Raw genomic sequence first — 26880 nt, forward strand, 5'->3', positions numbered from 1 at the left:
TGCTGTCCTTGTTTGTGCAATAATTTACTGTAATTTTTTTTTCGTCTAATATTATTATTATAATTATTATTGCTATTTATATAGTGCCAACTAATTCCGCAGCGCTTTACAATATTATGAAAGGGGGAGATTTTACAATAAATTAGACAATTACACAATGACACAGGAACAATTGGTAGATGAGGACCCTGCTCAAACGAGCTTACAGTCTGGAGGAAGTGGGGTACAAAAACACAATATGGCAACAAGGGTGACCGCCAAACAGGATTTATCCTCTAAGTATTAATATATTGACTGTATCAAAAAGATATTTTCACTTGTATAATTTGTTAATTTATATAAAGGACTGTGGATAAGAGCGCTCAATAAGAATTGTTGAATAAATACATAAATAATATATTTAAAGGAATACTATTAGGCCAGGAGCACACACTTGTATTCCTGGCCCTATAGTGTTAAAAATACCATCTAGCCCCCATGCCACCCTTGTTCCCTAAATATAGTAAAATATGACCTTCATTCCAGCCTGCTGCTGTTGGCTCTTCCCCTGATCAGCCTTCTTGGCTGACATCATCAGATGTTATGATCTGAGCCAATCACAATTCTTTCCCCAAAAAAGCATTGGATTTGGCTGATCTTGTCAAGGAGGCAGATTAGTCATCACAAGTCAGCACAAGCCAAACACAGCCCTGGCTAGTAATCATCTCATCATAGAGATGCATTGAATCAATTCATCTATATAAGGAAAGTTCAGTGTCTCCATGCAGAGGGTGGAGACATTGAATGTCAGTGCTGCACACTGTGCAGCACTGAACCAGGAAGCACCTACAGTAGCCATCTGAGGAGTGGCCATTGGATATCCCTAGGCTGTAATGCTCTTAGAAAGACAGTGCTTACTGCAAAAGCCTGAAGAGAATGATTATACTCACCAGATCAAATACAATAAGCGTTCGTTGTTCTGGTGTCTATAGTGTCCCTTTAATATGTAAAAAGTCTTAGTACACCATATAATGTAGTATGAAAATATCAGCAGACAGAAAATATTTTGAAAAGATATTTAGCAAAAATAAGTAGTAAAATAGTATATATTTTTTTCTTTTATAATCTATATATTATTTTTGAGTCAAACTATCTAAGACATTAAGTGGAAATGAGTTAATTAGATATATTTGTTTTGTATATTGTTATTTTTGCTTACGACTGATCTAGCTCATTCACAATTTTGTGTGAAGCTCTTCGCTCTGCAAAACTGTGATGAGCATCAAAACACACTTTGTAGAAATATACATTGGAATCTTCTGGGAACCGTCAGGAAGGCGTTAAATAAGGAACTGTGCTAAGATATGCTGTGTACACAATGACTATAGTACAGTTATGATTCTGGTACTAATTAGTTTTATTTTCTCATGGTATTGTGTTATGCTTTGGATCCAGACATCCAAATATCACAAGCTCTCGTGACTGAAAATTAAAATTCTACTAAAGTGGCTCCCTGAGTAATGACACTAAAGGTTAAATAAACTGCAGCCATTGGGTGGGTTACCAAAACACTGTCAAAAGATATTTCAAGGAATTCATAAATAAAACGTATTAATGTCTGTTGAATATGTTAAAATTATTTTGGTAATTTGGCAGATTAACGAATGCATCTTTATTTATAGCTATAATAGAGAATTGTATTTCTTAATAAGCCTTTAGAATCTGGCTCTTTTGGCACTGGGTATGTCAGCTAACTCAAGGCAGAATAGGTAAGTGTGAGTTTCATAGTAGTTTGACCATACTCTAGCCATATTACATAGGGTACAGATTATGCATTCTTGCACATGTTAATAGTTGTCTTTTACATATAGATGTTTTATGTTTTAATATCCTATATTTAGCCAGTATTCATATTTCTATTAATAATATTTTGCCTGCATGGCTTATGATTTGTATTCCAGCCACAAACCAGTTTTCATAGACTAAGACTGTGAAAACGTTAGCAATGCAACTAAAGGTAGTTGTAACACCTTTCCTGTGTACACCATACATGTTGCTAGGAGGTGGCTTTGTGGGCAATCTTAAGACAAATGTTTTTATCATATTTTTTTTTTACTCAAAGCAGTTGCCTGATATAAAAAAGTAGGTCACTAGTGTAGTGTCCCACAAGGTAACTGTTGGGAGGGGGTGTTTGGGAACAGAACTTTGCTGCACTATCCTGTATTAATTAGATGGCCTGATTGCATTGAATACCTGTCTGTACCACATGTGCTTGTTTCTGATTAAGCTTTCATTGACATCCTGGAGAGCATACGCTGCACACTTTTTAAAGAGACATTAAAATGAGTAGACATAACACAAAGACCATGATTTTCTAGACCAGGGATCAGCAACTTCTGGCACGTGTGCTATGTATGGCACTTGTGGTGCTTTTGCATGGCACTTATGCCAAACAGGCTCTGCCCTATTAGGTGTCCCAGTGGTACTTCCGATACCTCCTAGTGTAAAAAGGTGGTAAGGGACAATCCTCAATTTATGCATTGAAAAACCTCCCAGCACTTGTGAATGGAATCCGCACTGGAGTAGACCAGCCAGCAGCAGCTTTTACAGCTCCTGCCCTTAACACGTAGCTGGGCAGCCCGGTCCCCACTGGACCCCAGGGAAGCTAGATATACACAGAGCTGGAGAATAAATCTCCCGCTCCCCTACAAATAATACAAACAGCCCATACACAAACACAGTTCTCACATAACATAACACCACTGGCAATCCACTTAAACACGCACAACCCCACAAGCAGTCTCTCACATACAATACCAGAAGCATCCTGCAATACTCTGTATTGTACACGTTAGTTTAACTGTACTTAGTTTATATATGGTTATTATTTTATATTCTGAAGGCATTTGTAGAAAACTGCATTCCCATAAATTCCTTCGGATTCCTTCCAAATACATATAACAAGCATTATTTTTGATCATCTATATTTATCCAGTTTTTTTACACCTTCTTTATATGATAAAATTCCATATATTTTCTGTTTATATTTGAGACCTTGCCATTGGTCAGGAAAATCTTTGCTTTTGGAGTTGCAAAGTTACTCCTTTTGAGCTGGTTATCCAGGTGAATGACTAATCAGTCTTATGTTATTGCTGACCCCATGAATCTGCTTAATCACATTGAGTCTCAGTCTATTCATCCAAAATATCTGCAAGTATTTATATGCACGTCAAAAAGCAAAGATCAGGGCTGAAAACATCCACTTGTCATTAGCGATTGTCAGGTGAAGATTTAGCCCTAGCGAGTAGAAATTCACCTCAGCTGTGTGTGACATGCATCTTCCAGGCTTGTAGTAGTGCTTGTAGTAGTAAGTTAGTTTAAAAGTTGCACTGCTGAAGGCAACTGAAAATTGCATTAGGCTTGTCAGTAAAAGCAAAAAATTCAAGAAATCACTGTGGTACTTTTTTTTACTACAAAATAGTAAAAAACTAAAAGTTAGCAATTATAATTATAAAAAAACGAGAGTGAGGAAGACAGAATGCTCTATAAGATTAGGCAGAAAGAGGCTAAGCAAGTTATAAGAGCTTCCAAATCTCACACAGAAGAGAAAATAGCACAGTCAGTAAAAAAAAGGGGACAAGACATTTTTTTAGATACATAAATGAGAAAAGGAAAGTAAAACAAGGATTAGTTAGATTAAAAACAAAAGAAGGAAGGTATGCAGATGAGGATAAAGGTCTAGCTGACTGCCTCAATGAATATTTTTGTTCAGTATTTACAGAGGAAAATTAAGGAAAGGGACCTCAGTTAGGAAAAAGGACAAATAATTAATTTATTACATGTGAGTTTACAGAGAAGGAGGTTCTATTTCAACTGTCAAAAGTAAAGACAAATAAGTCAATGGGACCTGATGGAATACACCCAAAGTTTTAAAAGAGCTTAGTGGTGTACTAGCAAAACCATTAACAGATTTATTTAACCAATCATTGTTAACAGGAGTAGTCCCAGAAGATTGGAAGTTAGCGAATGTAGTGCACATTCACAAGAAAGGTAGTAGGGAGGAGTCGGGCAACTATAGGCCAGTAAGCCTTACTTCAGTAGTGGGGAAAGTAATGGAAACCATGTTAAAGGATAGGATGGTTGAACATCTAAAAATACATGGATTTCAAGATCAGAGACAACATGGGTTTACTTCAGGGAGATCACGCCAAACTAATCGTATTGATTTTTTTGATTGGGTAACTAAAGTAATAGATCAGGGTGGTGCAGTAGACATTGCTTACCTAGATTTCAGTAAGGCTTTTGAAACTGTTGCACATAGAAAGCTTATCAATAAATTGCAATCTTTAAGTTTGGATTCCAATATTGTTGAATGGGTAAGGCAGTGGCTGAGTGACAGGCAACAGAGGGTTGTAGTCAATGGAGTATATTTGAGGCTTGGGCTTGTCACCAGTGGGGTACCTCAGGGATCTGTACTTGGACCCATTCTCTTTAATATTTTTATTAGTGATATTGCAGAAGGTCTTGATGGTAAGGTATGTATTTTTGCTGATGAAACTAAGATATGTAACAGGGTTGATGTCCCAGGAGGGATAAGCCAAATGGCAAATGATTTAGGTAAACTAGAAAAATGGTCAGAATTGTGGCATACCTTCGAGTGCCTGGATTTCTTTTCTACTTTTACACTTGATATTTTGGTCCTTTTGGTACTGGGGCTTATCCAGTATTGCACTCAGGATTCCATGACAAGGGATAGAGTGCATTTTCCATTACCTATATTTGGATATCAGAGTTGTGGCAACTGACATTTAATGTGGATAAGTGCAAGATAATGTATCTTGGACGTAAAAACCCAAGGGTATAGTACAGAATATTTGATAGAGTCCTAACCTCAACATCTGAGGAAAGGGATTTAGGGGTGATTATTTCTGATGACTTAAAGGTAGGCAGACAATGTAACAGAGCAGCAGGAAATGCTAGCAGAATCCTTGGTTGTATAGGGAGAGGTATTGGCAGTAGAAAGAGGGAAATGCTCATGCCATTGTACAGAACACTGGTGAGACCTCACTTGGAGTATTGTACGCAGTACTGGAGACCGTATCTTCAGAAGGATATTGATACCTTAGAGAGAGTTCAGAGAAGGGCTACTAAACGGGTTCATGGATTGCAGGATAAAACTTACCAGGAAAGGTTAAAGGATCTTAACATGTATAGCTTGGAGGAAAGACGAGACAGGTGGGATATGATAGAAACATTTAAATACATAAAGGGAATCAACACAGTAAAGGATGAGACTATATTTAAAAGAAGAAAAACTACCACAACAAGAGGACATTGTCTTAAATTAGAGGGACAAAGGTTTAAAAATATCAGGAAGTATTACTTTACTGGGAGGGTAGTGGATGCATGGAATAGCCTTCCAGCTGAAGTGGTAGAGGTTAACACAGTAAAGGAGTTTAAGCATGCGTGGGATAGGCATAAGGCTATCCTAACTATAAGATAGGGCAAGGGACTAATTAAAGTATTTAGAAAATTGGGCAGACTAGATCGGCAGAATGGTTCTTATCTGCCGTCATATTCTATGTGTCTATGTTCCTAAGACCTATCTAGGAGAGTAGTATTGGAAATTTCAGGGCTTGATAAAGATAATTATGAAAAAATAAACTGGTTTTAAATGTTTGACTATTAGTATAAACTGTACAAAGTAAAAAAAAAATCCCTTTCGATAACTTGATAAATATCAGTGGACATTCATATCAGACTTTAGCACATTTAAATGTTCAACTATTTCTTCCCAAATTTGCAGGTTTATTTTTGCTTTTTTAATTTTTATAAATATTTATAAATATAAATATTGCAATTACCCAGTCTACTCACCACAATATTATGTTCTGTGAATACATTCCTAGTTACCAGAATAGTCGAGTATAGTTTGTCTTCAATACTACAATGCCTAAACATAAAAACCTAAAGGGACTGTCACAAAAATTAAACGTGCCATTACTCAGAAGAGCATACAAAACTGTTTATATGTTGTTATGATTGCTTAGAACACCGAAGATTTCAACCTATCGTCTGTCTTCATAGAATATTCTTTATAAAAATGACTATATAAACGTTTTTTCTTATATAAGAAAAATATATAGATTGATTACACATTTTCCTTCTCCCACTTATCCTCTGCTACCCTGGGCCATAGAAAACAGACTACATCAATTTCATATCTCTTAATTTCCAAATCTTGCCTCTTTCTCTCTGCACTTTAACTTTACAGTTTATTGCAGGTGACTTAGCTATAGAACCCTCATTTTGTAGGGCAACCTAGATGGTTCTATTAATGGAGGAAAGTGATCTATTTCATGTCCTCCTACCATCTATTTCATGACCTCTTGGATGATCATTCATTTCAAGCCTTCTGGCATTTAGCCCATAAGCATCATACACAGGGCCATGAGAACAGCACTGACAATGCTGTCTTTCTGTTGCAGGGCAGTTTAGAATCAAAAGTGAGCTAGAGTTTCTGTCGTGGGGAGCAGAACTAGGACATAGAAAGTAGACCATGTAGGGAGGCAATCTGGCAGGTTTTGGGGCACAGTGTCAGCAATTACAGTGAGCTGATCACTTACTACTGGCTTACCTGAGGTGCTGGATGAACAGAATGACTTTTTGTGAGATGGAAGAGCAGGCAAAGACCACTAGTGATAGAAAGTGGTTGTAGAACTGTTGGCTGGCCATGCCAACCAAGAAAGCAAACAGTGTGTCAAAGAAGCGATCAGAGGAAGGGACCTATGTGCAGCCAGTGGATGTTCAAGACAGGCCTTTGATGTTGATGTTGTTATTGCGCAAATGTGATACCCGCAGAAAGAAGCTTACAAAGCCAGGAAGTATGAACACATAAGGGTGTGTAGAGGGCCCATACCAGAGCATGAAGCAGCAAAGAAGAAGAAAATAAGAGGAGAGAAAAGAGAAAAAAGAAGAGTTTTGTGGTCAGCCCAGGCTTCCCTTCAGTTAGGAAGGTGTGCTTATGTGAATATTTTGTCACTGTTGACTCTTGTAAAGAAAGTGTATAAGTCTGACAATGATAAGGAGGAGGAAATGTGTAGGACTATACCTATACCTATAATAGAAAGTTAATCCTTTTACTGCCTTTCTCGCGTCCCTGCATATGATGCTTAAGGGCTAAATGCCGTAGCATTATAAGCAAGAAAATATATCAAAATCAGTTTTGATGACAGGATGTATATCTGTTGTTTATCATTTAGACATGCCATTAGTGCATATATATGACTTATGTTGATACTATTAAATGACCTTTTTAAACAGTGAACCCTCTAACTGTTCAGAAAATGAATGTGTTTTGTTTAGGAGGCATAAGCACCTCTGGCTGTGAACCTATTATAGAGATACTGTGAGTTATTTTATCTCATAAATCAGTCCTATGGAAATCAATGCAGATGCAGCTGACCTCACTCCTCCCGCCTCCTCTGTGTATTTTGTTTGGCCATTACTTATAAGTTAGTAATTTCTGGGTCTGGAACAGGTCAGCTTTATACACTATTTTACGGTTTATGACACCCACATGGATTGTAAATTATAGCATTATAACCATACAGGAGACATTTATTCTTATATAGCTATTGACGCAGTACACATACTGCTTAATGACATTTAAATTCTAAAATCTCAATTTCTTGTAAATATCTAGGGGGAAAATATATACATGCACGCACGCACGCACGCACGCACACACACTCTTTCTCTAGGTGACCAAGGAACTATGCAATCTATTTAATACAGCGTAGAATTTATTTTTGCTTTTGCATCAAGATCCACGTTTGTTCATCACACCATTGATTCAGCTAGGCTCTGAAAATGTGTTGTAGGGATTTCAGTAACAATACCATCATGCATTTCCTGCAGATAGGTTATACGCACATCCATGAGCAAGAGGTACTCTGTTAGAATGAGATATGGGGACTGAATGCTACAATGCTTAGGTAATCTATGTAATTCAAATAATGTTTACAGTACCATAACCACAACAGTGAGACTCGTTTGGATTATTGAATTATACAAGTAAAATTTAGTTAGTTTGTAAGAGCCTTTGCAACAGATGTAAACTAAAATAGCATCTCAGCTGAGTTTGAAATGGAAAGTTGACAAGTTGCTCCTAAGTTCATAAGGGTGCTGCTGGACCAATTAATACAACATAGAGAATACAGCTCACTTCACTTCTGGCTAATTTTAAAGACCAGTGTATATATGCGTGCATGTGTGCACATACCTAATCCCCCTTTGTCTAAATCTGAAAACTAATATGATCCATTCACAAAAATATTAAATATTTATATAAACCAGCTCTTGAATCCCCACTTTCTACCAGCTGAGATAACGCTATAAGTACATCACAGCTATTAAGTATCAAAACTTTCAACCGCAAAAACAAAATTTAGATTACAAAAAAAGAATGGTGATTGGTGGCATCACTGAGATAGTCTTGATGGAGTTAGACTTCCTCAGTGATGCTGAACATGACCTCAAAAAACACATTGAGGCTTTTAGATGTTCTTTCTTTTTGAGAACTTCCTTTGTGAAGAGAGATAATGGCCTTCCATTGGGCCGAAGGGTTTACATTATTTTTTCTGAATCATATTTTATTTATCATTATGGTTGTAGTAATAACTTCCTTATTTTTAGTGGCCTTTATAGCTGGATGTTTTAGTAGCTTGTTTGTATAGCTGTATAGAATGGCATAGCATGACCCAGGTTGCAGGACAGGCATATGCCAATCTGTGAATGGCTGAGATGTATTTGGACCCGGTGCTTTTAGCCTATCAGTGCCATCCTGCTTGGATGAAACTGGCATTACTAATGTAAACATATTAAGTGGGGTTCTTTCAAATGCTTTGTTGCTATTTTTCTTGATTTACCACTCGTTGAACCTCAGCTGAGAGCATTGAACCAGAATTTATTTTTCTTTGATTTCTATAAGTGCTATTTTTAGAGGATAACTGATGGTTTGGAGTCATATTTTTTCACCCCACAATGGCATTTCCTCTACCAGATTTAATAATTACAAATAGTTGTCAGCTGGATTAGCTCATCATTTCGCAACAGCCTAACAGTAACAATTCCTCAAAGGTTACAGCAAGTCCTCAGTTGCACAGTAGGGTAAGGCAGTAAAGTCATAAGAAAAAGTCAAAGGGTTCAAGTCTCTTGAGTATTAGCTTGGTCACAGCAAGAAGATTGCTTTTTAGATTTCTTGGGATTTAGTATTTAGTTTCAGATATAATTTGAGCCTGTAGACTGTTACATAACAGCTTTATATAAATTTGGCTACAGCCTTTAGTAGGACACGATCCTGGTGATTTTGTAGAAGAAATTATGTCTTATGATGAAGAGAGATTGAATGAAGTGTTGCCTGAATCTGAGTGCTGGGGATTTGCCTATTGCCAGTCCTCTATTTCTGTAGGGGTAGTTGGAGAATGAGGAAGTACTGGAAGTGATCTATACCCACTGAATGTGCAAACTACAATGGCACACTTTACTAGCTCATGGAGCTACAGAGTGACCCCCTTGAGCCAAAGCTCCACTCAAATACCTAAGTCACTGCTTGTCTTTGTGTGAGTGTGTGTGTTGGTTAATCAGAATTGTCTTCAGTGCTAATGTTTTAAAACGTGGGACTGCAATTTCTTACCAGTGCTAGAATGTACTATTTTCCTATTGACATCAATGGAGGAAATACTGTTCAGTAAGTAGAGCAAATCCTCACTTCTGAAAGAGAATTCAACCCTTGTGGTTTTTATTGAAAGATTGCAGCAGGATGATCATCATGATTTCACAACACTGTAAAATATGAACTTCTCCTGAGTTTACTTTTAAGTAATATTCTGCAACTGAACATACAATGAAAAGTAACTACCATGATACACAAAGCTCTTCAGTTGCAATGATTTCGCAAAGCGAATATATGATAGTTGGGGAAGAATATTTAATTTGGAAAAGTAGGTAAATGCATACTCTGTAATGAATACAGTTGATTAAGTAAGTACTAGATATTCCTTTGGGAGAAATTAGTCCCAAATGGTGGATTTGACAGCAATTCATTTCTTTCAATTTTGGAAGTGGATAAATATCATCATTGCAATATTTCCTATTCATTGTGGCTTATTTGTCAGTCAAAGAGAATTTAATGGAATTGAATATGCAAATGCAGGTGCTCTAGCCAAATTGTTACCAATTTACATTTAGTGAACAGTCAGCTTTGAGGTTTAGTCTAATTAGGTTACCATAGCTAAACTTTTTAACAAACTATTTGGGAATACAGACGTTAAATAATCTTGTAAGCAAACCCACAAACACTAACATTGGCTTGGAAATACAAATAATTACAGTATATATTTGGTTAGTGAATATTGTTCGTGTTTTTCTAAGATAGCACTCATGTTTTCCACGGTTCCATGATTAAAATAATATTTTTTGTCACACTCGCTATGTTTTATTGGAATGAATTGAATTAACGCTGTATAGCTTTGATATTTATTGCTTGACATTTTCATTTATGGGACTGAGAAAACTATTCCTGTTATTTTGTGCTTGGTAATTGTCATACTGCAGATAATATAGAGCTTCAATGTATTTAATATATTTTCTGCAAAATTTAAATGCAATACCTTTATCTAGTTTACTTTACCAAGACAATTATATGCCATATAACTGTGCCTCTTTTGTAAAACTGGCCACATGTGAAAGTATGAATTATTGGAAGCTCATTGAGCAGGTTCCTCCACCTCTCTGTTCCTGTACGTCCAGTTGTCTGGTTACAGTTACATGTCTGTTAGTCCACCCATTGTACAGTGCTACAGAATCTGATGGCGCTATATAAATAATAAAATAATAATAATAATAATAATAATAATAATAATAATACTTGTTTGAAATGGTAGCCAAGCATTCATTCACAGTTGATTTATTTAGTGATCTCACCATCATAGTTCATTTTAATTTTAAGGGACATTGGAAACATCAATACCACTTCATATTAAAGGGGCACTAAAGTCACCAAAACAAATATAGCTCAATGAAACAGTTTTTGTGTACAAATCATGCCTCTGAAGGGTCACTGCTCAATTCTTTGTCATTTAGAAGTTAAATTACTTTTGCTTCTGTCCATGCAGTGCTATCCACACCTTCCCTGGTTGGGACTGATACAGCCTGCAGGGGAAAAAATTATTTTCAATCAGATGTCAACTTACTTTGGAAGTTTTTATCTTCTACTCTGTAAATTGAACTTTCATCACGCACAAAAGGTTCCTGCACTGTCTGGACAGCTATTAACAGTGCAGGAGTTATGGAATTCTAAATTAAACAGAATGCACCATAAAGGAAGTTTAAACATTAAATCTCTCTTTACATAGGCTGTGTAAGTCAGATGCAGGAAGGTGTTACTTGAGCTGCATAAACAAAAAGATTTAACTCTTAAATGGCAGAGAATTAAGCCGTGAGACTGCAGGGGTATGATCTATACGCAAAAACTGCTTCACTAAAGCTAAAGTTGTTTTGGTGGCTATAGTATCCCTTTAATTTTTAATCTTTATTGAAAGGGGCTCAAATTACATATGTCATAACAATTTAATATAGACAGTTGGCCAGGGACCTATGAGAAATATAACTTTCAACTCATGGCTCAAAAACTACTGTTAAATGGCATATTTTACCATCTTTTCAAGCAGTGCAGCATAGCTGTTAGGGTGACAAATTACATTTCTCTACGATAAAATCCCTTTAGCTCATCCTTTCATCATTCAAAGGTCTTTAAAACGAGTACCACTGAGTTATCCAATAATCATATCTTATCTTTGTATACAAGGGAAAATGAGAGATATCTTGAGATATTCACCCAGTTGAAAGACTATGCTTATTATTATTTATAGCTATATTTATGATGGGGAAATGTCCTCTCAGCAGATTCCATATTGAGTATTCTGACTAGTAATATGTATTCAGTCATCTGTGCTGCGGATCTTTCATTTTAATAGAATACATTGTTCTAGATCAGTGGCTCTCAGACATAGCTTTCAAGGGCCACTTCCAAACCTAGATCTAAGAATATACTAGCTCAAACACAGGTGAATAGGTAATGACTCAGCCATATTTATTGACCCGTCTATTTTCATAAGTGGAATATCATTAAATCCTGGATTGCGAAACTGAAGTTGAGAGCCTGTGTAACAGATAATGGGATTGTCATCACCAAATCAGAATGCATCAAAAGTAAATGATGGATAATCAACAAATCATTGTTTCAGACCTCGGTGTTATGTTTGTGAAGTGCATACGCATAGTGAAGTGGTCATCTTTTGCCCTTGCGAGCAGAGCATTTTCTTTGGAGATACAAAAATGAGTATAGGTTTTGCTTAACACAGACTGCGCAGAGCAGTTCATTCCCGGTTCCTTAGCGTCTCCCATGCATACAAAATGCAGTGTTTATACAGAGAGGAAACGAAGGTCATTCATTTATTGAGCATGCTGCTCCACAGCTGTCAGAGATTTTTATTTTAAGAACTGGACTGTGCTAGCTTTTGTCACCAGCTGTTTCTGCAAAGTCAAATTCAACAGTGCAGTTAGCCACACACCTATGTTTTTGTTTTCGCCATTTGTACCCTGTTATCTAGTATGTTTTTATTCCCCTTTCTTATTCACCTTTTTCTTCGAGTTGAATTGTCTTCTCATATTTGTGAATGTTAACGCTCATATCATAGTTTTGCACATTTTAGATTCCTTTCAATTCTTTTTGTTTCTTGTCTCTTTTCAATTTTATTAATAAAGTGCCATCATTTTCTGCATGTCTTTACAATAGGTTCATTATCAAAAGATAAGACAAATAAAGAGTTTATATATACCAGAGTGAAAAAAAATCTAATGTAAAAATACAGAAATATAACAAACAAAAAACTATACAAAAGTATGAATTTTAATATATGTGGATATTACAGAGGTATCTAAAACCTAAAATAAAACAGAAAACAAACACATAGTGTAATCTGTATAGCAATAAAAGGCCAGGCTAAATGGCTGGACTACAACTCACATGTTCCAGAGCCGTGGCAGGCTTTGTATATAAGGCCCAGGGCTGCCAATACTGGCTAAATGATCCACTTGTAGAGTTGAAAACAGTACATACAAAATTCACAAAAGTTTTATATTTATTGTAAATCTAAAACTGTATATACAAAGCAGGATAAAGATACACTGGATATTTAAAAGGAATTGCAGTGGGGATACATAGATAATTAGAAATACCACTAACCACCAAAATTAACCCAGGATCAATCATCCAATACAAAGAGACAAAAAACAATTATAAAATAAACAGCAAACGTGTTTTGGCATAAAGCCTTCTTCCAGTGTTTATCTGTTGTCCCTAAAATCTAGCAGGCAGAAAATGTATACAAAGTGCAGTGCAGCATGTCCATTAGTTTACAATCTAAAATGTGATATAATTGGAAAAGAAACAAAAAATAACTGGGATTACTTGAGATCTTTATTTAATGGCAGAAAACAAATGGCAGAAAACAAGTAGACTACCAGTCTGTCATCATGGTGGGATTCTCCTGAAAAATGTTAACGACAATAATCATAACCCACCAATGGGTCCTAAAATTTAGATTCTACGGTATGTTAAAGGTTTCAATGTATGTTATAGTTACAAACTGTGAGCATGTACTTCTTGTGGGTCGTCTGTTAGTGATGTCACGAACATAAAATTTCCACAAATGTTCGGGAACGGGCGAACTGGGCGAACCGCCATAGACTTCAATAGGCAGGCGAATTTTAAAACCCACAGGGACTCTTTCTGGCCACAATAGTGATGGAAAAGTTGTTTTAAGGGGACTAACACCTGGACTGTGGCATGCCGGAGGGGGATCCATGGCAAAACTCCCATGGAAAATTACATAGTTGATGCAGAGTCTGGTTTTAATCCATAAAGGGCATAAATTACCTAACATTCCTAAATTGTTTGGAATAACATGCTTTAAAACATCAGGTATGATGTTGTATCGATCAGGTAGTGTAAGGGTTACGCCCGCTTCACAGTGACAGACCAAACTCCCCGTTTAACGCACCGCAAACAACCGCAAACAGTCCATTTGCACAACCGCAAACTCCCCATTTGCACAAGGTTGGATACCAAGCTAGCCATGTCCTGTTCCTTGTCCTCACTGATGTCATTGAAGGTCTCTTCCTCCACCCAGCCACGTACAACACCAAGGGTCCCCGAAAGGTGACAACAAGCCCCCTGTATTTTTTTTTTTTAAATGTACACTACTGTTACACCAGATATGAGTTGCACTGGTGTGACACTGTGCCCTGGCAGGCCCTGAAACGCACACGTGTGAAGGAAACTGACTGCTATCATTTCACAGTCAAATTTCTAGTTTTTTTTTTTTTAATGTACACTACTGTTACACCAGTGATTGGCCCACATCATGCCTACACCCCCAAAACGTTCGTGTGTGGGGGTGCTGGAATGACGTGGGCCAATGAGAGCCTTGTAGCGGAGCAGCAGGGGTTAATCCAAGGACTCTCCGCTGGTACTCAGGATTCCTCATACAGAAGGCAGGACACACAGCATAATTCCCATTCCCAAGGACCACACGACACATAGCCTGGGAGTCAACTGACCATTTTTATTCACGGCTCCAGGAGTTAACTGTCAACTTTTAAATGTTCTGCAATGCAGTAATAGCAATACATACACAAGGGAAAACCATCACAGTACATATTGGAGACACAAAATATAAAACCAAACCTCTGAATACTCAGGGGACATGGCACTTAGTGGCGATGTCCCGCCACATATCTCCACCTTGTCCACTCCCGGCAGCCCCAGCCTGACTCACACGGGTCAGCTGGCTGCTGCCCGGAGTGGACACAGTCTTTTAGTGCCATGTCCCTCTCCATGTCTTTCTCCATTAATTCTTTTATATTACATTTATTGCCCCCCTCTCCATGCCTTCCTCCCTTAATTCTATTATATTACATTTACTGCCCCCTCTCCATGTCTTCCTCCCTTAATTCTATTATATTACATTCACTGCCCCTCTCCAATAGTCCTTGTATTACACACAGTATCTTTGTATTACACACTGTATCCCTGTATTACACTCAGTATCTCTGTATTACACACAGTATCCCTGTATTACACACAGTATCCCTGTATTACATACAGTATCCCTGTATTGCACTCAGTATATCTGTATCACACACTGTATCCCTGTATTACACACTGTATCCCTGTATTACACTCAGTATCTCTGTATTACACACAGTATCCCTGTATTACACACTGTATCCCTGTATTACACTCAGTATCTCTGTATTACACACTGTATCCCTGTATTACACACTGTATCCCTGTATTACACTCAGTATCTCTGTATTACACACAGTATCTCTATATTACACACAGTATCCCTGTATTACACTCAGCATCTCTGTATTACACACTGTATCCCTGTATTACACACTGTATCCCTGTATTACACTCAGTATCTCTATATTACACACAGTATCCCTGTATTCCACACTGTATCCCTGTATTACACTCAGTATCTCTGTATTACACACAGTATCCCTGTATTACACTCAGTATCTCTGTATTACACATTGTATTCCTGTATTACACACTGTATCCCTGTATTACACTCAGTATCTCTATATTACACACAGTATACCTGTATTACACACAGTATCCATGTATTACACTCAGAATCTCTGTATTGCACACTGTGCCCCTGTATTACACACTGTATCCCTGTATTACACTCAGTATCTCTATATTACACACAGTATCTCTGTATTACACTCAGTATCTCTGTAATACACTCATTATCTCTGTATTACACACAGTATCTCTATATTACACACATTATCCCCGTATTACACTCAGTATCTCTGTATTACACACAGTATCTCTATATTACACACTGTATCCCTGTATTACACTCAGTATCTCTATATTACACACAGTATCCCTGTATTACACACATTATCCCTGTATTACACACAGTACCCCTGTATTACACTCAGTATCTCTGTATCACACACAGTATCTCTATATTACACACAGTATCCCTGTATTACACTCAGTATCTCTGTATTACACACAATATCTCTATATTACACTCAGTATCTCTATGTTACACTCATTATCCCTGTATTACACTCAGTATCTCTGTATTACACTCATTATATCTATATTACACACAGTATCCCTGTATTACACTCAGTATCTCTGTATTACACACTGTATCCCTGTATTACACTCTGTATCCCTGTATTACAATCAGTATCTCTGTATTACACACAGTATCCCTGTATTACACTCAGTATCTCTGTATTACACTCAGTATCTCTGTATTACACACAGTATCCCTGTATTACACTCAGTATCTCTGTATTACACACAGTATCCCTGTATTACACACAGTATCCATGTATTACACTCAGTATCTCTGTATTACACACTGTACCCCTGTATTACACACTGCATCCCTGTATTACACACTGTATCCCTGTATTACACTCAGTATCTCTGTATTACACACAGTATCTCTATATTACACACATAATCCCTGCATTGCACTCAGTATCTCTGTATTACACACTGTATCCCTGTATTACACACTGTATCCCTGTATTTCACTCAGTATCTCTATATTACACACAGTATCCCTGTATTACACACAGTATCCCTGTATTACACTCAGTTTCTCTGTATTACACACAGTATTTCTATATTACACACAGTATCCCTGTATTACACTCAGTATCTCTGTATTACACACTGTATCCCTGTATTACACACTGTATCCCTGTATTACACACTGTATCCCTGTATTACACTCAGTATCTCTGTATTACACACAGTATCTCTATATTACACACATCATCCCTGTATTACACTCAGTATCTCTGTATTACACACAGTATCTCTACATTACACACTGTATCCCTGTATTACACGCAGTATCTCTGCATTACACTCAGTATCTCTATATTACACACTGTATCTCTGTATTACACACAGTATCTCTATATTACACACAGTATCCCTGTATTGCACTCAGTATCTCTGTATTACACACTGTATCCCTGTATTACACACTGTATCCCTGTATTACACTCAGTATCTCTGTATTACACACTGTATCCCTGTATTACACACTGTATCCCTGCATTTCACTCAGTATCTCTATATTACACACAGTATCCCTGTATTACACACATTATCCCTGTATTATACTCAGTATCTCTGTATTACACACAGTATCTCTATATTACACACAGTATCCCTGTATTACACTCAGTATCTCTGTATTACACACAGTATCTCTATATTACACACAGTATCCCTGTATTACACTCAGTATCTCTGTATTACACACTGTATCCCTGTATTACACTCAGTATCTCTATATTACACTCAGTATCCCTGTATTACACTCAGTATCTCTGTATTACACACAATATCTCTATATTACACACAGTATCCCTGTATTACACTCAGTATCTCTGTATTACACACAGTATCACTATATTACACACAGTATCCCTGTATTACACTCAGTATCTCTGTATTACACACAATATCTCTATATTACACACAGTATCCCTGTATTACACTCAGTATCTCTGTACTACACAGTGTACCCCTGTATTACACACTGTATCCCTGTATTACACTCAGTATCTCTGTATTACACACAGTATCTCTATATTACACTCAGTATCCCTGTATTACACTCAGTATCTCTGTATTACACTCATTGTCTCTATATTACACACAGTATCCCTGTATTACACTCAGTATATCTATATTACACACAGTATCCCTGTATTACACTCAGTATCTCTATATTACACACAGTATCCCTGTATTACACTCAGTATCTCTGTATTACACACAGTATCTCTATATTACACACATCATCCCTGTATTACACTCATTATCTCTGTATTACACACAGTATCTCTATATTACACACTGTATCCCTGTATTACACTCAGTATATCTGCATTACACGCATTATCTCTATATTACACACAGTATCCCTGAATTACACTCAGTATCTTTCCTTTTACACACAGTATCTCTATATTACACACAGTATCCCTGTATTACACTCAATATCTCTGTATTACACACAGTATCTCTATATTATACACATTATCCCTGTATTACACTCAGTATCTCTATATTACACACAGTATCCCTGTATTACACACAGTATCCCTGTATTACACTCAGTATCTCTGTATTGCACACAGTATCTCTATATTACACACTGTATCCCTGTATTACACACAGTATCTCTGTATTACACACAGTATCTCTATATTACACTCAGTATCCCTGTATTACACCCAGTATCCCTGTATTACACTCGGTAGCTCTATGTTACACACATTATCCCTGTATTACACTCAGTATCTCTACATTACACACCGTATCCCTGTATTACACTCAGTATCTCTATATTACACACAGTATCCCTGTATTACACTCAGTATATCTGTATTACACACTGTATCCCTGTATTACACACTGTATCCCTGTATTACACTCAGCATCTCTGTATTACACACTGTATCCCTGTATTACACACTGTATCCCTGTATTACACTCAGTATATCTGTATTACACATAGTATATCTATATTACACACAGTATCCCTGTATTACACTCAGTATCTCTGTATTACACACATTATCTCTATATTACACACAGTATCCCTGTATTACACTCAGTATCTCTGTATTACACACATTATCTCTATATTACACACAGTATCCCTGTATTACACTCAGTATATCTATATTACACACAGTATCCCTGTATTACACTCAGTATCTCTGTATTACACACATTATCTCTATATTACACACAGTATCCCTGTATTACACTCAGTATCTCTGTATTACACACATTATCTCTATATTACACACAGTATCCCTGCATTACACGCATTATCTCTATATTACACACAGTATCCCTGAATTACACTCAGTATCTTTCCTTTTACACACAGTATCTCTATATTACACACAGTATCCCTGTATTACACTCAATATCTCTGTATTACACACATTATCCCTGTATTACACTCAGTATCTCTATATTACACACAGTATCCCTGTATTACACACAGTATCCCTGTATTACACTCAGTATCTCTGTATTGCACACAGTATCTCTATATTACACACTGTATCCCTGTATTACACACAGTATCTCTGTATTACACACAGTATCTCTATATTACACTCAGTATCCCTGTATTACACCCAGTATCCCTGTATTACACTCGGTAGCTCTATGTTACACACATTATCCCTGTATTACACTCAGTATCTCTACATTACACACCGTATCCCTGTATTACACTCAGTATCTCTATATTACACACAGTATCCCTGTATTACACTCAGTATATCTGTATTACACACTGTATCCCTGTATTACACACTGTATCCCTGTATTACACTCAGTATCTCTGTATTACACACTGTATCCCTGTATTACACACTGTATCCCTGTATTACACTCAGTATATCTGTATTACACATAGTATATCTATATTACACACAGTATCCCTGTATTACACTCAGTATCTCTGTATTACACACATTATCTCTATATTACACACAGTATCCCTGTATTACACTCAGTATCTCTGTATTACACACATTATCTCTATATTACACACAGTATCCCTGTATTACACTCAGTATATCTATATTACACACAGTATCCCTGTATTACACTCAGTATCTCTGTATTACACACAGTATCTCTATATTACACTCAGGTTACTCGCTATGGGAGGATAATGTATAATAAACACAGGTTACTGGCTATGGGGGGATAATGTATAATAAGCACAGGTTACTGGCTATGGGGGGATAATGTATATTAAACACAGGTTACTGGCTATGGTGGATATTGTATAATAAACACAGGTTACTGGCTATGGGGGATAATGTATAATAAACACAGGTTACTGGCTATGGAGGATAATGTATAATAAACACAAACACACACAAAAAAAAGAGTGCAGCTTCAGAATTAATCTAAATTGTATGCTGTCTAGGAGGTGGGAGGGTCTGGGAGGGAGGGTCTGCTTCTGATTGGCGGAATGTTTCTGCTGACTGTGAGGTACAGGGTCAAAGTTTACTCAATGATGACGAATAGGGGGCGGACCGAACATCGCATATGTTCGCCGTCCGTGGCGAACGCGAACAAGCTATGTTCGCCAGGAACTATTCGCCAGCGAACCGTTCGGGACATCACTATTGTCTGTAATAAGATGATACAGGTATTTAATTGTAAATGTTTGAACTCCATTTTTCCTTTGTATTTTTTGACCAACTTCCGATTTCATATGCTTATGTTGCCTTCTCTATCTTTTTGCTGTATTTTCCTAATATCCTTTCTAATCAAACATCCATCCTAAGTCTATTTTATCTCTGCACCTTATTTTACAATCCTTAGCTAAATTTTTGCTAATATTGATATCAATTGGTCTGCCATCAGTTGGCTCTAATCTTACCTTTACCTTTCTAGATCTTCTTATTAAAGAGACATTAGCTTAATGTAGTTGTTTTGGTGAGTATAGTCAGTTCCTGCAGGCTTTTTGCAGTAAACACTCTCTTTCAGAGAAAAGTCAGTGTTGACATTGCTCCCTAGGGACTCCTCCAGTATCCACTCCTCAGATGGCTACTAGAGGGGCTTCTAGGGCAGTGCTGACATTCAGTGTTTCCACCCTCTGCATGGAAACACTGAACTTTCCATGCATCTCTATAAGGAGAAGCTGATTGGCCAGGGTGGCATTTGGCTACACCCCTGGTCCTTGGCTGAGATCATCAGAATTAACAATCTCAGCCGATCCAATGCTTTTCTATGAGAAATCATTGTGATTGGCTGAGATCATCACTTCTGGCAGAGCCAGCAGCAGCAGCAAAGTTAAGGATTTGCTATATTTAAAAGGGCAAGGGGAGCAGTGGGGGCTAGATAGTTTTTCTAACACAATGGGGTCAGAAATACATGTTTCTGTTCCTTCAAATAAATAAAAACTTGTATGCCTCTACCTTCCTCTTCCATTGTGTGTACAGTGAGCCTCAGTTCCTGGTCTCCACCCCATCTTCTATGATAAAGCCCTTATATTAAAACAGATAACCTCCCATAGCTTTAATACCTATTTCTGGGCATATGCAATCCGATCATCTTGCTTTTCACCTCTTTTACATAAAGCCAGGCCCGGACTGGCCATCGGGCACACCGGGAAAATGCCCGGTGGGCCGCGGTGGCCATGGGCCGAGGCCGGCAGGGAGATCACAGGATCTCCCCTGCCAGCCCCTGCAGGGCCAGCGCCAACCGAGCGCCGGCCCTGCAGTAGTCCACGGCGGGCCGGTGGGGAGATCAAAGATCCCCCTCACTGGCCAACATAGACTATCCTGCGGCCAGCGGGGGAGAGAGGGAGGGAGCCAGGAGAGGACCTGGCGGAGCTCCTACTTACAGCTCCGTCGGGTTCCTCTCGTGAGATTTGGAGCGTTGCCATGGCAACGCTCCGGGTCTCGCGAGAGTGAACTCTAGCCTTACTAGGACCACCAGGGATGGAAGCCAGCAGCAGGATCCCCCCTCCCAGGCTAAAGGTAAGCAGGGAGGGGGGAAATAATCACATCAGTCACATCAGCCTCACTTGCTCACACACACCCTGCAAACCTGGCACTCACAGCACCCTCACTCACTTACACACTGCACCCCTGACACTGACAGCACCCTCACTCACACAAACGCACACACTGCACCCCTGACACTGACAGCACCCTCACTCACTTACACACTGCACCCCTGACACTGACCGCACCCTCACTCACACAAACACACACACTGCACCCCTGACACTGACAGCACCCTCACTCACACAAACACACACACTGCACCCCTGACACTGACAGCACCCTCACTCACACAAACACACACTGCACCCCTGACACTGACAGCACCCTCACTCACTTACACACTGCACCCCTGACACTGACAGCACCCTCACTCACACAAACACACACACTGCATCCTTGACACTGACAGCACCCTCACTCTCACACACACACACACACACACACACACACACACTGAACCCCTGACACTGACAGCGCCCTCACACACACACACTGCCCCCCTGACACTCACAGCACCCTCACACACACACACTGCACCCCTGACACTCACAGCACCCTCACACACACACACACACACTGCACCCCTGACACTCACAGAAGCCTAACTCACTCACTCAAACGCTACACATGCACTGCACCCCAGACACCCACAGCACCCTCACACACACACACACTGCACCCCGACACCTACAGCACTATCACTCACACACACCCTGCACACCTGACACTCACAGCACACTCACTCACACACTACACACTGCACCCCTGACATTCACAGCACCCCTGACACTGACAGCACCCACACACGCACTGCACCCCTGATACTGACAGCACCCACACACACTGCACCCCTGACACTCACAGCACCATCACTCACACACACTGTACCCCTGACACTCACAGCACCCTCACACACAGCTTCCTCACACACACATAGCACCCTCATGCAAACACATCACCCATCACACACAGCACACACACACACACACACTGCACCCTTACCCACATAGCACCCTCACGCAAACACAGCACCCATCACACACACACACACACACACTACACCCCTTACACACACACTGCACAATACGCTTTCCTAGCATTTTTGTCTCCCGGTATCCCATCTATGGAGACACCAGAGACAAATGTCAAGCAAACACAGTGCAAGCATGTTATTAAAGTGGCTTGCGCTGTGCAGAACAAATACAGGGTATTTTTGTCATGCTAGAGCTCTTCAGCAGAGCTCTGCGCATGATCTACCCTGGAAGAGCATTGAACCAACATGCTCACTTTGTGATGGGGTGTGCTTGTCATTGGTGATGACAAAACACACCCTATTGGCCCCGCCCCCTTTTTAGTGGGCCTCTGTAATTAAAAAATGCCCGGGACAAATTTTCTTCCCAGTCCGGCCCTGCATAAAGCCTATATGCTTATAATTCATTCTTCCACTTTAATATCACCCTTATCTATCTATCTTTCTTTGGCCCACTATTTTCTCATACCACCTTCCCTTCACCCACAGCTTGTGATCTAGATGGCATCGTTCATTCATCAAAACTCTTTGAGAAACATATATCCCCATTACTGCCACCAGCCACTTCACCTCATCAGTGTTCAAAAAAAGTCTACTTGACCATCAATTTATCTGCTCAAAACGCTTTATCCACTCCACCATCTTCTTGAAGTTTGAGTACTGAAACTCCCCTCTACTTGGCCTTCTGCAACATTCAATCATCCATTCCTTAATCTAGCTATGAAAAGTCAACATGTTGCTGTTACTTGTCCTTGTTTGTTCCTGTCTCTTCCCTTATGCAAAAATGGTTTTGGTTATTGGCATACACACAACTATATATATATTTATTTATTTATTTATGAATGTAGCATGAATACAATACATTTCTATGACTAATACAGTTGTTCACCCCCACAACTCCTGCTTTATTATAACTCTGTATTTACTAATCTATCAGCTCCCTATAGTGTGTGTTTGCTGGTATGTAAATGGATGAATGGAAAATGTAATTGCAAATGCTCATTGAGCTATATCACTAGTTATGGAAATGTTAGGAATTGCTGCTTTTTATATTGGTAGCAGATTTATACATCAGTAGGTTGACATTTTCAGTGATGCTGTCGTTGAAGAATTAACTCTAATATTAACATTTTTGAAATGTCTACTCATTAATAGTCTGGAGATATGAACCTTGTAGGACAAAATCTCGAGTTCAGCAGAGATTTATATATTTTAAAAATATATATATATATTTTTGCTTTGCTGTTCTGTCTTAGTTTTGCATCTCAGGTTTTATGAATAAAGCCTTGTGTATCAACCCAGCATAGGGGATCTAGATAGCCCTATTCATCACTGAGTCTTCTTCAACATTAGTAATAAAATCGGGGATTTGCTATATGTTTTGTGTACTGAACAATAGTTAAATAAAGGAAGCAGTGAAACATCTTGTTGTCTGTGACTGAAACTCCTCAGGCATAGAACACGTAATAAATTTGCTACTTAAACATACCCAGAAAGCCATAAAATAGGAAAAACAGATATTGTTAGGGAGTAAAGGAGCAGCAGGTAAGGGACTGTGATAATAGGCAAGAGCAGGGGGGATGTTGTACAGATATTTACCGCTGTGGGAGACATTACAACATGCTGTTTAAAATGGCAATTAGAGGGAGGCGAAAATAAAACTGAAAGGACAGAGAACCCCGAGTTATCCTTGTAGTCTAATCTCAAACCGTAAAAATGTTTAATATTTTCATTTGTATAAAGATACAAAACACTGGATTTTTTTTTACAAAACAAAGAAACTGGTAGCATTTTCGTAGTTATCTATATCTATTTCATTGTCTCACAGGAAGATCACATGAAATAATACAGACCTGTTTTTTGACTAGATCTGCCGCATAGTACACCGTGTTCACATCCAAAACCACACGTATAGGAAGTCACTTACCATTAGGCTGCTAATTCCTGTTCACTTCAATTCACTTCTCCCAGCACACTTCAATATTGTTTTTAACCCAGGCAATTGAGAAAGTCAGATTCTAAAGAATCTCATTTGTCTTCTTGGAACCGATGGATCATGTTTACTGGCTCTCTGGACTTCATTCAGTGTATTGATGGAGAAGTTTTTGCTTACTTGAAATTGAACCCTCAAGCTCTCGTACCACTTCTCCCGTCTCTTTCCTTTATTTACTTTTCTCCCCTTCTTTTCTCTGATGGCTCCTAAATTATTACAAAGTTTATTTCTTGTTTTCTTTTCTTTTCTTTTTTCTCTTTCTTTTTATTTTACCTCTCTCTCTGACATCGAGCAAAATTTCTATTATTGTTTTTTTTCCATTCTTTTTTCACTGGTTTTTAACAGTTCATACTATTAAGTAGATATGTCTCCAACGATTTTATTCATTATATGTAACAGTTTGAGGAAACCACCATTGATAATAGCACATACAGTAATAATGTACTCAGTGGATTGTTTATTTTTTGATTTTGTATTTCCTCATTACATTGTCAATAAAAATTGATTAACATGGAAAGATCTGTAGCATTACTAATGGCATATACACATTCCTACCAATAGTCAAATCAGTCTTGTATTATAATACATATTTCAACTCTGAAACTCTGTATTTTTTGCCAGAAAGAACACTTTGATAATGTGGCTCCAAAAATATTACTACTAATGCAACATTTTATAAATCCTTAAGTGCAAAATTACTCTTGCCACCTAAATAAAATAACAGCCATAAATGTGTTTAAAATGCAATCTTAAATTAAATTACCAACAGATTCATCTCTCCAAAATATAGAAAATTTAGCTTCAATTAAATTGCGAAAATCTGATGCTTTTTTCAGTGTGGAAGTTGATATTGTGATACGATTACAGACTGCAGGGTAAAAAGGCAGAGGTGAAAACGTTGGAATTGCATTAAAATTGTAAAACATTTTTGACTGTTACTAAGAGAGCAAGCACTCTCAGTAGCCAATCAGAATCTGTGATGCACTACCAGCATTCTTTTGCAACTTGTGATGTAAATGTAAGCAAAATATACCCGTAAAAGTAATTCCAAAACTTTTTCAAAGTAATGATCACAAATATTTCAAATATATTCAAAATTTATTATGACTGTATGTACTAATTTGCTTAAAACAACAACATTAAGTCTCCCTTTAAATTCATTTATTGAGCTTGACAGCAGAGCTTCTCTAATGCGAGCACCTTTATGTATTTTCATCTTTCTTTCTGCAAAGAATCATTTTACGCAGATTTATGTGAAATCTCCTTCCATTTAATCCCAGTGGATGTCAATGAACAGGCCACTGGAGAGGTGTTTTTATTGTGTTTTTATATACTTGTTTGTTATCATAAACTTTGAAGACACTTTTTCAATTGTATACTATTGTAACTATTCTACGCCTCTCTACACAACTAAAATGATTACCGTATATACTCGAGTATAAGCCGACCCGAATATAAGCCGAGGCCCCTAATTTTATCCCAAAAAACTGGGAAAACTTATTGACTCGAGTATAAGACTAGGGTGGGAAATGCAGCAGCTACTGGTAAATTTCTAAATAAAATTAGATCCTAAAAAAAATATATTAATTGAATATTTATTTACAGTGTGTGTATAATGAATGCAGTGTGTGCGTATGTGTGTGTGTATGAGTGCAGCGTGTGTGTATGAGTGCAGCGTGTGCGTATGAGTGCAGTGTGTGTGTGCATGAATGCAGTGTGTGTGTGCATGAATGCAGTGTGTGTGTGTGTGTGTATGAATGCAGTGTGTGAATGCAGTGTGTGCAGGGCCGGTGCAAGGATATTTGCCGCCGTAGGCAAAAAAAATTTTGCCGCCCCCCTCCCCCCCCCATATGTCCTGACTTCCCCTCCTCCTCCCTCAGTGGTCCTTACCTCCCCACCCCCGTGTTCCTTCACCCCCCCCCCCAGTGGTCCTGACTCACCCCTCCCCTAGTGGTCCTTACCCTCCCCTCGTGGTCCTTACTTCCCCCTCCCCTCCCATAGTGGTCCTTATCCCACCCCCTCCCTCTCATAGTGGTCCTTATCCCCCTTCCCCCCTCCATAGTGTTCCTTATCCCCCCCCCATCCCTCCCATAGTGGTCCATATACCCCCCCTCCCTCCCATAGTGGTCCT

At 38.4% G+C, this 26880-nt stretch overlaps 1 protein-coding gene across 1 annotated transcript in view; it reads left to right on the plus strand.

The window, feature by feature from the left end:
• The window catches only part of GRIN2B (glutamate ionotropic receptor NMDA type subunit 2B), a 527768-nt gene that overhangs the window by 181909 nt on the left and 318979 nt on the right, over positions 1-26880 (plus strand). The gene's annotated exons all lie outside the window — the stretch shown is intronic.

Source organism: Pelobates fuscus, chromosome 7, assembly GCF_036172605.1.
Source record: "Pelobates fuscus isolate aPelFus1 chromosome 7, aPelFus1.pri, whole genome shotgun sequence".
Taxonomy (NCBI): Eukaryota; Metazoa; Chordata; class Amphibia; order Anura; family Pelobatidae; genus Pelobates; species Pelobates fuscus.